The following is a 14490-nucleotide window of genomic DNA, read 5'->3' on the forward strand; positions in this document are numbered from 1 at the left end:
GGTTCCTTCTTTTCCACAACCCTGCCAGCATCTGTCATTGCCTGAGTTCAAAATCTTGCCCAATCTTGTTGTGATAAGGTGGTATCTCAGGGTTGTTTTTATTTGCATTTCCTTTATTACCATGGATGATGAACATTTTCTCATATACTTTTCTGCCATTTTAATCTCTTCTTTTGATGTCTCTTATTAGTTCCCTTGCCCATTTAGTGAATGGTTTGTTAGGTTTTGGGGGCATTAGTTTCTTGAGTTCCCTGTAGAATGGTTTACATTTTTCAGACCCACTTCTCTGAGAGCATACCTTTTTTTGAAGGTTTCAAATATAATTTATTCCTTCTGTATGTCACATTTTAATTAAGTATGTAGGGCTTTTATTCAACATTATAAGTTGGTTTTGAATTCAGCATTATAAGTTGGTTTTGAAATAATTCACTGTCACACCAGCTGGTATGATTACTGATCTCTCCATTCCTTTGGGATGACTCTGACATCTGGGTACAGATTCCATTGGATTCCAGTCTATGTTGCTGTATAACTCCATGCAGCAAGATAGAAAGTGATTCCACCAGCTAATATAGTATTACCATATTTGTCATGGAAATCAGGTACTTTTTTCCTGGTGGCTCTGCCTTGCCATTGTTTGCTTCAAACCGGGAGTTGGCTTAGTGCATTTCTGGCCAAGGGAAACATTGTGGACCTGGAGCTAAAAGAGCACCAACAGCAGCTAGGCTCGACCATGCGAATTCTCCATAAGCACCCTTGCAAACAGCCCTGAAAAAAACAAAATTGAGAAGGTACTTTTAAACTGCGTCAAATTTAAGCTGTTGTCAATACAAAATTAAGATCTAAGTTTATGAAAAGATAGAGAAATTAAAGCTTTTCAGTTTCATTTTCAACTCATTGGAGATGACATTTCAAACTGTTCTTCAATTTATTGTAATACCTTGAACAGTTTAGAATCAGTCATTATTCAGATCACTCTCCTTTTAAAACTAAAAAAGGTTCATCAATATGATTCTAGACATCTTCTGAAAGAAAACTGAAAGCCAAACATCATTGTATAAACTGTTGAATCACCTAAGAATACAGAAGTTGGTGTCAAGAAAGAAGAGTAAGTCAAATGAGAATAAGGGCACATGTAAGAACCAGATCAATTTAGGATAAAAATATCATTATGAATATTTAACTGCCTATTTCTGTCTCAAGGCCTATGCTTCATCATGCTATCTGTATGTCAGTTTAAATGTGTCTTACTATAGAGAAATATCCTGAGTTTGAATTCTAAAGTAGACAGTGCTCCTTACATGCTGTTACCTATAAATATTATCATGGTTCTAATTTATTTTTAAAATATAATTACATTTTTCTTTCACTAGACTGAAGGATTACTCATTCAAAAATTATGAATATCTTTTACTGTTACGTATTTAATATTTAGCACAGTTCTTGGTAATAAGTCAATAAGCCTTTGAAGAACAGGGATAGGCAAAAAGTAAGAAGATTATAGAGGCAGTTTCTTGGATTGGTACTGTTATGAGATATCAATTTGTCACCAGATTTTGTTTTTCCATACTGGTCATGAGACTTAAACCCAAAGGCCAAGGTGCTGTCCTAGAGCTGTTTTGCTCAAGGTTAGTGCTGTTATCACCTGAGCCACAGCTTCACTTGGGGCTTTTTTTTCAATAGATTTACTGAAGATAAGAGTCTCTTGGGCCGGGAGTTTGGCCTAGTGGTTAAAGTGCTTGCCTAGCATGCATGAAGACCCGGGTTCGATTCCTCGGTACCACATACATAGCAAAAAGCCGGAAAGTGGTGCTGAGGCTCAAGTGGTAGAGCTCTAGCCTTGAGAAAGTCCAAGGACAGTGCTCAGGCCCTGAGCTCAAGCCCAGGACTGGCAAAAAAAAAAAAGAGTCTCTTATGTTTCAATATCCTGGAGCATTATAATGAATGATTGTTGTCCTTAATGTACTATGTTGTCTCTCATCTCCTTTGCTGTCCCTTGGTTATCTCATATTGGTATAGTATCTCACTTTGTTATCTGATATATTGAATTTATTTGTATTTGGCTATTTGAAATTTGATAGGGAAGGGGGGAAAACCAAGACGGGTGGGGGGTGTGGGGGGGGAGGGAAATGGGTACCAAGACATGTGAAAGGGTATCAATGTATGTGAATTAATGCACCTTCTATCTGGCAAATATCATGTAACCCTTTTACTAATTACAATAAAAAATAAATTAAAAAAAGTCTCTTAGACTTTACTGCCATAGTTGTACTATGATTACATGCATGAGCTATAAGTGCCCAAGTAACTATGAACTGTTAATATTAAAAAAAAATCTGTTATGTGGCCAGGAGCATGGCCTTGTGGTAGAGTGCTTGTCTAGCACGCAATTAGCCCTTGGTTGGTCTCCTTGGTTCCACATACATAGAAAATGCCAGAAGTGGCGTAGTGACACGAGTGTCAGAGAGCCTTGAGAAAGCCCAGGAACAGTACGCAGGCCTTGAGCTCAAGCCCCAGGACTGGCAAAACAATTCCTGGTGTACGTAACAATCAGTAAATGGATATACAGAGTTTTGTTTTTTTAGGGGACAACATTATTCTGAAACTAATTGTGAGTTATCACTGACTTGTACACTGGAAAATTATGAATTTCAGGATATGCTAATGATATTTCATTACTTTTTAAACCATAGAAAGGGTTACCATTCATTTAACGATGTGAGTGTAGTCTGAATTTACTGAGTTCTCTAAGAATCCTAGTAAAGAATGATATATTATCATTTGCATACAAGAGGAGTAGAGTTGCTTTGGGGGGAAAGAAACTGGCAAATTTTCTTCTGGTAGTATGATTCTCTGGCACTCATGTGTTCATGATTCAACTTACTCTTTGAAACATAGTTATATGATGTTTCCAGAACCTCAAAGCATCCATCCATTTTTAAGAAGTTACTCTGATATAAAGGACATATTAAACAAAGGATACTATTGAAGATTCCAGTTTCATTACACCACACAATGCCATGAACAGCAACAACTTCACAAACTAAACTTTCTCCTCTGCATCCTTCTGTCCTGTCAGAAAAGTTGCAACCATGATTGTCTTCAGATTACTCTGATATTCTTTTCATCATTCAGCACGGGAGTACTAAAACATTTAAGTTGAAGACATTGTCAAAGAACTGTTATACAGAGTTCTGAGTTTAGATCCTCATGGTTTTATCAAGTGCAAGCTCATAACCTCAAAGTTAGGTGTCCTACAATGGATGAATGGAGAACATATATACATATATATGTATATATACAAGAATATTTTTCATCCATAAAGAATGAAATGCCATGTGCAGAAAAGAATTGAAGATCATCGTGTTACAAAGAGAAGCCATTTCTAAAACCCAAAGATCACACTCTTTGTTTTTTGTATTTGTATGCTAGATCTAAATGACCTGTACCTGTGTACATACATGCACACGTAGAAATATAAATGCACACACATTTATACATACACAAATATATGTGGCACTGTAGATGGGGAAGATAATGTCAAAGGATAAACCACATTTACATACATGGCATCTCAGAATGAAGATAGCAAAATGAAATTCACTGAAAGTGGTTATGTAATACGGGATAATGGGACTTGGAAAAATGAGAGTAATAAAGTACTAAATCTGATTATTTTTAGGTATTATATATTCATGAATGAAATACCATGCTGAAGCCCTTTAAATAATTAGCATACATCAGAAAAATGAGTGACATGAATGTAAGATAGATCCTGTCTGGGGATGGGATTCTGATGGAAGGAGGGTAAACAGAGAAGGTGAAGGATGGTGAATAAAGAAGGATGAATTTGGTTAGAATGATTATTACATATGTGAAAATGGAATGATGAAAAAAGCCATATATCAGGACCTAGACATGAGAGTAGAGAACTGAGAACAGCTATTAGAAACAATACTTTAGATCTCTTTAGCAAATAAAGCAACTTTTTTGACATAAAGAATGAACTGCATTTCAGAGAAACCATAGAAAGAAAACAAGAATTTTGGTATCTATGGGGGGGAAATTGCATTATTTTTCTGCGTTTACATAATTCTTAATAAATACCTAGTTTTACTCATTCAAATGTACTTGTTTGTATGAGAATAGATAGATCATCTTAGGTGGGAAGCCTGCCTGACATGTGACAGCACGTAAGTGAAAGCTTCTATGACTATTCAAAGGGACATCTGTTGTTTTTCAGCTCCTTTAAATGATTTCAAGCTGTTACTACTGTTAAGTAAGAATTTAATCCACATCAGTACCAGTTTCCAGAAAAACCTTCTCTTTTTCTTATTCTATAAAAATATACAAGACCAAATAGGAATGGTTAACAAAGAAAAACACAAAATAAAACATAGCATAATAGTAACAAGGCTTTTCCCATCTTCAACTATTTCACCTTTCACTGAATACTTGTAAATGGCTTGTAAATTATTTCTTTCCTCTGTGGCATATGGCAATCTTAATTTGTAATGTCACTTTAGTCATATTCTTAGGAATTTAACACACTCATTTGCAAGAAATGTGGTTTTCTAAAAAATACATCACATGAAGTTCATTATCACAGTTTTCATTTATGGGCCTTTGAAAATCTCATAAGAAAAAAATAACAATACTAATTCCTTAAGTACTACGTAGCTTTAAGATACATGTCTAAAATGCACATCATAATGTGTCAAACTTTTTTTTTAATCCAAATAAAAGCTAGAGAGCCAGGAGTTTGGCCTAGGGGTAGAGTGCTTGCCTAGCATGAACGAATTCCCAGGTTCAATTCCCCAGTACCACATACATAGAAAAATCTGGCAGTGGTACTGTGGCTCAAATGGTAGAGCTCTAACCTTGAGAAAACTCAAGGGCAGTAGTCACTCCCTGAGTTCAATGATCAGGACTGGCCAAAATACAAAGCTAGAATGCAGAGTACTAACAGGATCCTATCTATATCTTCTATCCCTATATCTTCTGTGAAGCATTTTTACTACTAGTAGGAACACCCGCTTGTCACTGAATACCATGTAAAATATGACTCTCTGCCCTTTATTTCTTGAATTATTACATTCAAACAAGTTGAGCATTTATTTATTATTGGAGCTAATCGTTGTAGATTTTGATGTCCTTACATTTCTAGAGGAAAAGTGAGATCAGCCGTATTATTTACTAAATTGTAAGAGTTGGATGCCAGTGGCACATGTGAGGCTGAGATCTGAGGATCATGGTTCAAATCTAGCGAAGGCCCGAAAGTCCATGAGATTCATCTTAAATTAACCACCAGAAAACCAGAAGTGACACTGTGGCTCAAAGTTGTACAGTACTAGCCTTGAGCCCAAGCCCAGAGTTCTAGCTCCAGGACCAACCAAAACAAAAGCAGAAGTCACTTCTCTGTAACTCTATAAATTCCTTTTACCTAATATTTAGGTGAGTTCTCTATTTGATACTGGGGGTATGAATTTTTCAATCTGAGATATAAATCACCTCAGTGTCTAGTTGTAAAAAAGCTACTCTTCTTTCAGAGCAACTAATTCCTGGAATCACCCTGTTCTGATTAACTCATGAGAGAATTGAACAATCTTGCACCAGAACAAATTATACTCTCATGATTACTACTTAATTTTCAGCAAATTTTTGTGAATAAGTTTCTCAATTTATTGATTCCCACAAAGCATACAGTTGTTATCAAATGCTTGTTTGATTTTGATTTTTGGAGGTTTTAGAGGTATCAGGGCTTTCAGCTTACTTACTCTCCAAACCCATCAGCATTTCCCCTATGAATGAATCCATTTCTCAAATAATAAACATATTCTCAAAGTGACTTATTTTCAATGAACTTTGTGAAAAAATTGTGCAAAATAGTCATTTAATTTTATGCAGTTCAAAGAATAGAAAATAAGCTGCATTTTAAAACCTTCATCTTCTGTGTAATACATTATTTTATTGCCATATTGATGATTAAACTGTGAAGTTGATACATGCTAGCAAGTAAGTAATCATCTGAGCCACACTTTCATTTTTATTTTAGTGTGTGTGTGTGTGTGTGTGTGTGTGTGTGTGTGTGTGTGTGTGTATGTTCAGATACTCTTTGTTCCAGTTGGCTTTCTAATCCTTCTGTCTACCCATTCTAAGTAACTGGTTCTACAGGTGTTTACTACAATGCTTGACATTGTTTCTTATGTTTTTATCAGTGCATATATTTCATCACATTACACTTTAGTTTTCCTAATTCCAACTTTCATTTTTATAGTTCTTGATTTTAATGAGCTTCTTATTCATTTACAATAAGTGCAGTGCATTTGAAACAAAAACATACACAAAAATAATGACTAGAAGGGTAAGCTGGAATTATGACTCGGTAGTTATAGCACCTGCTTAGCAAGCACAACAGGATTTGGGTTCAAATGTTTCTACTACCACAAACAAATATTAGATAGAACAGAGGCAAGGATAAGCTTTTGTGTTTTAAGTAGGAGTTTATACCACTGCAATCACTATGGAAGTCAATATAGAATTTCATAAAAAAATATACTGCAATGAACATGGCTGTGCTGGTACCTTTAGTGTGACCATACTGGTGTCTTATTGGATAAATGACCCATGTTGGAATAGCTGGGTCACAGTGAAGCTCTATGATCAGTCTTTTGAGAAACCCACATGTTACGTTCCAGAGTGGTTTAACAGTTTAAATCCCACCAACAGTGTAGTTGAATTCTCTTCTGGCCACATCCCTACCAGCGTCTGTTATAAATGTTCTTGATAATGTCCATTCCCACTGGGGTGAGGTTGAATCTCCATTCTATTTTAATTTATATTTCTTTTATGACCAAAGATGTAGAACATTTCTTCATGTGTTTACTGGCCCTTCTTATTCTGAAAAGTCTCTATTGAAGTCTTTATTAATTAGCATTATTAGTGTATTTTTGATTCTCTGAGGGTTTATTTTTGGTTTATTTGCTTTGGGTTTAATTTCTTGAGCTCTAAGTATATTTTCATTATGAGCCATTTTCTGATGCATAGTTAGTACAAACCTTCTCCCATTCTATGGACTTTATATCTATGTTGTTAGTTATGTCTAAACCATTCAGAAACTTCCGTTTGATGAAATCCCATTCATCAAATCTTCTAGATGTGTTATGAGTTTGGATGTTTACTTGTGTAGCTTTCACCTGTTTCTAGTGTGTCCCCTAAAACTTCTGTGATATTTTCATGATAGCAGGCCTTATTTGAGGTCTTTGATCCTTTTGGAATTGATTCTGGTACAAGATGATATATAAGGACATACATAGCTTCACATTAGAGGTATGGCCAATTTTGCCGGTAGCTTTTGTTGAAGACTATTCTTCTTCCAACCTGAGTTTTTGTCTCCTTCATCAAATATTAGGTTGCTATATGTTTGTGGGTTTATTCCTGGGTCTTCTCTTCTGTTTCACTGGTTACCAGGCCTATTCTTGTGCAAGTACTAAGCGATTTTTTTATGATGATTTTGTTATAGAGTTTGGTATTGTTATTCCCCCAGCACTGTTCTTCCTTGTAAGGATTGTTTTGTCTGTTTGGGATCTTTTATTAGTATACGTGACTTTTTTTTTTTACTACTTTCTCTATTTCTTTGAAGAAAATTGATGAAATTTTGACAGGTATTGCATTGAATTTATAAATTGATTTGATAAATATTGCAATTTTCGTGATGTCATTTCTTCTAATCTAAGAATTTTGAAGTTATATTTACCAAACTTTAAATAATTTTCAATTTTAGTTTCTTTGTTTCTTTTATTTTCCTTTTTCATTCTTTCTTTTTTTCTACTTTCTTTCTTTTTTGTCAGACATGGGGCTTTACCTCTGGGCCTGGACATTGTCCCTAAGCTCTACAGTTAAAGGCTAGCACTCTACTACAGAGCCACTTCTGGTTTTCTGGTGGTTAATTGGAAATGAGTCTCATGAACTTTTTGTGCCTGGAGTGGCTTTGAACTGCAGTCCTCAAATCTCAGCCTCCTAAATAACTAGGATTACAATCGTGAGCCACTGGAAGCTGTCTCTCATTTCTTTTCACATTTTTAAAGTTAATCCACATGAATTAAGTGGTGAACAAATGGATTAGGAAAATGGAATGGAATTGCATTATTCCATCAGGAATAATGATAATGTACCATTTATAAGAAATCAAAACACTTCAAAAAGTATAGTAAATGAAGGAAGACAGATCCAAAGAAATGCAGGTTACAGGGATTCCCTCTTTTGTGGTGACTGGAATGTGTCTATAAATGGATAGTTTCTAGATAGTAAAATGAAATACACTTTGCACTTTGACATGATCAGTTATAAAGGTCTGTAGACATTCAACCAGTAAGGCCAAAGAAGGATAATGATAGGAGCAGATCACAAAGAAGGCTCAATAGCTATATGCATATGATCATATAAAATAATGTTTAACAAAATGAACTCCATGAAAGGGAAAGGAGATTTCTGTTGTTATTCATGTCTTTGTTGTCTTTTACTTTTGTGTTGTTAGTTTGTTTTGGGGAGGGGAGGGCGCATAGAAATGGAAGGGCTAAGGGTAAACAAAGGCAACAAAGGCACTCAATAGATACCATGTAGAAAATACACCATGCAACTTGTTGGTGGGGGAAAGAGGGGAAAATTTGGGAATAGAAAGGGAAAGAATGGCATGGTTTAAAAGGAAAATCACGACCTGATTTATGTAACTCTGTACATCATGTTTCCAATAGCAATAAAATAAAAAAACTAAAACAAAAAGACTCAAACCTCCAAACAAAATCAAAACAAAGTACAAAATTCAACCTACCATATGACCCTTCCATAGAGCTTTTTTTATGGTTTAAAGACTTTGATTTTATTTGTCTCCATATATTTTACTGTAATTAATAGAATGGTTACATTATATTCAGCAGATAAAAGGTGCATTACTTCACAAACATTGACACAATTTCTCATGTCTTGGTCCCCATTTCCCTCCCTCCACCCCCGCCCATCATCTTGTTTTCCCCCCTTCCCTATACTATTTCAAATAACCAAATAAGCATATATATATAATATATCAGATAACAAGGTGAAATACTCTAACAATATCAGATAACCAAGGGATAGCAAAAGAGATGAGAGATAACATAGTACATTAAGGACAACAATCACTCATTATATGGCTTTTGTTTCTGTATTCTGGAGGCCTTTTCATTTAGCTCATATGTATCTAGGCTTTGCACTTTTGTAAATCTCTGGTAGGAGAGCCCAAGGTTTCTACTGATTATGACAAATGAGGGAAATCATTGAGCCTATGTTCCTTTGAGTCTGGCTTACTTCACTTAACATGATTTTTTCTCAGTCTTTCCATTTCCTTACAAATTGGGCGATGTCGTTCTTTCTGAAAGCAGCATAGAATTCCATTGTGTATAAATATCACACCTTGTCAATCCACTCATCAACTGAGTGGCATCTGGGTTGGTTGTGCTTATATCCAAATGAATGTAAGGGAGCATACAATAGAGATACTGGCAATTTTTTGCATCACATTTTTATTATCTTAAAGTAGTTGTACAAATGAATTACTATTCATCAAATTCGTTTATGAAAACAATGCATAAAGATCCAAATTATATTTGAGACAGGATCTCATTAATTTTTACCAAGGCTGGCCTTAAACCATGATCCTCCGGTCTTTGCTGCCTGAAAATGTCTTAGTACTTTGTGAACAGAAATCAAGGCATATTTGACTTTGCTCATTGTAGATATACAGCCTGTGAAGTTGATGATTACATTTTTGAGAAACATATTTTTAAGCATTTTACAATAGGAACTCAATATTTTTCAGTCTTATTTAGCAATGAAAAATTGGATTCAAACAAATAAATATATGCTAAAACCATAGAACCTTGCTTAAATTTGTAACAATGCTCATGACATTGACTCAGAAATGTATAGTCGTGTTTAGTAGATATTACAAAGATAGCATGCTTATAATGATTTGGTATCTGACAAGGTAATGGATTAAAATTCTCTCATATCAGTATAGAAACCCACTTGAAGCAGCAGTTACTAGTTCTATTAATAGGAAAAGTCTTCTCTTTAACCCTTAAATCAGACAATTTTCTATCCTCTTTGTGCTAAAGAAGGTCTAGATTTTGTCTATTATTCAATACAGTACATAATTCTTAGAAAAAGTAGTAAGACAAGGGAAAGAAAAAGTAAAACAAAGGGGGAAGAATAACATATCAGATAAGTCTTAATTGCAAAAGATATGCTCATTTACATTAAAGATACAGATTCTCTTAATTTTGTTATTTTAATTATTTATTTTTCTAATTAGGTTTAACGCCAAGGAATGGAAATTTTAGAAAAAGAAAAACCTTGGAGATGAGAAAAATGGAAAAAAGTAAAACTAATAACTGAAGTATAGATGACTGAACCTGTTATCATTAGAATCAAAATATCTTTATAAACTGTGAAAAAACATGTGAATTGAAAAAGATGCCGGCCAGAAGAGAGAATGATCAGCAACACAGGAGCTATGGCTTCAGTTCATTATACAAGATGTTAGCGGTCCAAGGTTGGGGAAAAATACCTGCTTAAATATTACCTATGCATAAGCTCTAGAAATAGAAATTAATTTCATATAAATATTCTGGGAAGGGTATAAATCCTCCTCCTCCTTTGTACCAGCAAGAAATTTTAGAAATAAAATGTTTATTGTAACAAATGTAGCTACTGTGAGTTTCCTATTAGCCTATTCATTTTAGTACTTTGTTGTTTAATCCTCCTGTCACTCCTCAACACTGCTGGTTATTCATCTCTTTGTGAAGGTAAAGTAAATTGCTCACCAGAAAATTGGCAGCACAAATTGTAAGAGGAGGGATTGGCACTTAAGTGCATGAAGAGGAGCTGAATCACTTCTCTGGAGTTTTAAATCATGGCCACTTGGCATGGCAGAGAGCCACAGACTGAGGGACTGTACAGAAGTGAATCAAAAAATGATCATAGAAATTTGGATAGTGTTAAAAATAAAATATATAGAGCTGTTTCACATGGGTTGCTATAATGTATTTCCACATATGTGCATATAATGAAATGTGACATAGTAATGAAAAGTAATGTCATCTATAGCCAAGGGACTGTCCTAGTTAGATTATAGGTATTATTTTAAATCACTCAAAAATTTTGGAACATAGATTTAATTTTCCTGTTGTACACAGAAGTATATCAAATCTGAAGTAAATGAAATATCTTTCCCAAATCTTTATAAATCACCAAATACTTTGAGGTAGATTTAAGAAAAGATATCTCCAAATTTGTGTTTGTTCATTGTGCTGTTAGGATATTTTAGTAGGCCAAGGCCAAGAAGAAATGAAAAGAAGAAATGAAGTTTAGTCAATACAACTATAAAGCTCTAGACACTTGGCTTTTTACCTTTCATATAAGCAATGTAACTAGCAAAATATGTAGAAATATGTACAAAATCTGTACAATTTATGAAAAACATGGATATTTGAGTTTCTGACACTAAGAACTTTTGTTTTGCAATTTCGCTAAAGCAGGAAATTTTATTCACTCTTTTAAAAGGAGTATTTGTATATTTAGTAAGAATTTAGCAGCATAAGCCAGATTGCCTTGTTCAAATACTCTCTTCCAATGAGAAATTAAATAGGCTTTCCAAGATGCACCAGTACATCATATCATTTATTCCATATATGTAAAATGAATTTTTAAATAAAAGCTAATGAATTTATTATTTGTAAAGTAGTAAGAATGGTTCTTGATGAACAATAATTTTAAATGAATCTTTAGTAAATAAAAAGTTGTCTTTTCTGTGACAGACTTTCAGAAAAGAATTGTACCATTAGTAATGGTTTAATTCTCACTCTTCTGCACTCATATTTAAGTGGCTATGCAAGACTAAATAGCATTATATACATATATTTAGGAGTTCATTTTAATGACCAATGAATATTATATACATAATGAAGATAAGGATTGGAGGATGGGACAGTTAGGTGAGGCTGAATGTAAATAGAAGATAAAAACAGAGAAGCATATAAGATAAAGAAATCTGTATGGGAGAAGGAACGGGAGAAAGAATGATTTAATGACACATAAGATAAGGGATGAGGACAGTTTATAGATATGGAAATTAAAATGAAATAGATTCGTGTGTACGGTATGACACAGTCAACCACATTCATTTTTTTAATATTTTTATTGTAAATAATAAAAGGGTTACATGATATTTGCCATATAGAAGGTACATTAATTCACATACATTGATACCCTTTCACATATCTTGGTACCCTTCACCCTCCCGCCTACAGCCCCCCTCCCCCATCATGGTTTTCCCCCCTTCCCTATCAAATTTCAAATAACCAAATACAAATAAATTCAATATATCAGATAACAAAGTGAGATACTGTAACAATATGAGATACCCAAGGCACAGCAAAGGAGATGAGAGATAACATAGTACATTAAGGACAACAATCATTCGTTATATGGCTTTTCTTTCAGTATTCTGGAGGTCTTTTCAATTAGCTTCATACTATATGGCCTTATGTATCAAGGTTTGGCTCTATTGCAGATCTCTGCTAGTAGACCACAAGGTTTCTACTGATTATGACAAATGAGGGAAACCATTGAGCATAAGTTCCTTTGAGTCTGGCTTACTTCACTTAATATGATTTTTTCTAAGTCTTTCCATTTCCTAACAAATGGGGCGATGTCGTTTTTTCTGACAGCAGCATAGAATTCCATTGTGTACAAATACCACATCTTGTTGATCCACTCATCAACTGAGGGTCATCTAAGTTGGTTCCATATCTTTGCTATGGTAAAAGTGCTGAAAAGAAGTGTTAGTGGATTTAGTATGTCCTTGTTTCTCGACAATTGGGTAAATGCCTAGTAGTGGAATTGCTGGGTCATAGGGGAGCTCTATGTTTAGTCTTTTGAGGCACTGCCATACCGCTTTCCATAGTGGTTGAACGAGTTTGCACTCCCATCAACAGTGTAGTAGTGATCCCTCCTGGCCACATCTCCTCCAGCATCTGTTATTAAAGTCTTTGGCCGATTTTTTAATGGGATGGTTGTTACTTTGGAGATTAGTTTTGGAGTGATTAAATTTTTTGCGTTGTTGATATATTTTAGGTATGAGGCCTTTGTCCGTTGTTGGTGAAGATCTTCTCCCACTTTGTAGGCTTCCTAATTAATTTACTAGCTATGTCCTTTGCCATACAAAAGCTCCGCAGTTTAATGTAGTCTCACTTATCCAGCCTTTCTCTGATTTGTTGTGATTCTTGGTCCTTATTAAGAAAGTTTTGACCTGTGTCAAGGAGGCCTAGTGTATCTCCTAATCCTTCCTGTAAAGTTTTCAGTGTGTCAGCTTTTACCTCCAGGCCTTTAATTCATTTGGAGGTAATTCTAGTGCAGGGTGACAAAGAAGGATCCAACTTTAGTTTTCTGCAGGTGCTTAACCAGTTCTGCCAGCACAACTTGTTGAAGAGGATAGCTTTCGTCCATTCTATTTTTTTGGCTCCCTTGTCAAAGATTAGGTGGCCATAGGTCTGTGGTTTAATATCTGGGTCCTCAGTTCTATTCCATTGGTCTTCAGGCCTGTTCTTGTGCCAGTACCAAGCTGTTTTGATAATTATCGCCCTGCAGTAGAGTCTAAACTTTGGAATTGAAATTCCCCCAGCGCTGTTCTTTCTGCTAAGAAGTGTTTTTGCTATACGGGGTCTTTTATTATTCCATATGAAATTTTGGATTGCCTCTTCTGTTTCTTTAAACAAAGACATTGGGATATTGATGGGTATTGCATTGGATTTGTAGTTAGCCCTTGGCAAGATTGTCATTTTCACAATGTTGATTCTTCCAATCCAGGAGCATGGGAAGTTTTCCCATTTCCTCAGTTCTCCTTTAATTTCCTTTTTCAGGGTTTTAAAGTTTTCATGAAAAAGGTCCTTTACATTCTTAGTTAAGCTAATTCCTAGGTACTTTATTTTCTTCGAGGCTATTGTGAAAGGAGTTGCTTTCCTGATTATTGCCTCGTTCCTCTCACTGTTGGCGTAAAGGAAGGCAGTTGATTTTTGAGGGTTAATTTTATAGCCTGCTACCCTTCCAAAGTTTTGAATCAGCTCAAGGAGCTTGGGAGTAGAGTCTATAGGAGTCTTTAAATACAGAATCATATCATCTGCAAAGAGGGATAATTTTATTTCCTCTTTCCCTACTTGGATCCCCTTTATGCTTGCTTCTTGCCTTATTGCACTGTCTAGGAATTCTAATACTATGTTAAAGAGTAGTGGAGAGAGGGGGCATCCTTGTCTCGTTCCTGATTTTAGAGGGAATGGCTTTAGATTTTCACCATTAAGTGTAACACTAGCTGTGGGTTTGTCATACACAGCCTTTATTATATTGAGGAATGTTCCATGGATTCCTAGTTTCTCCAGAGCTTTCAACATAAAGCGGTGT

General features: G+C 35.0%; 1 pseudogene; it reads right to left on the reverse strand.

The window, feature by feature from the left end:
- Positions 1 to 450: 450 nt before the first annotated feature.
- On the reverse strand, positions 451 to 687 carry LOC150041639 (cytochrome c oxidase subunit 7B, mitochondrial pseudogene; annotated as a pseudogene).
- Between the last annotated feature and the right edge of the window lie 13803 nt (positions 688 to 14490).

This window comes from Megascapheus bottae, chromosome X (genome assembly GCF_031878675.1).
Source record: "Megascapheus bottae isolate mThoBot1 chromosome X, mThoBot2.hap1, whole genome shotgun sequence".
Lineage (NCBI taxonomy): Eukaryota > Metazoa > Chordata > Mammalia > Rodentia > Geomyidae > Megascapheus > Megascapheus bottae.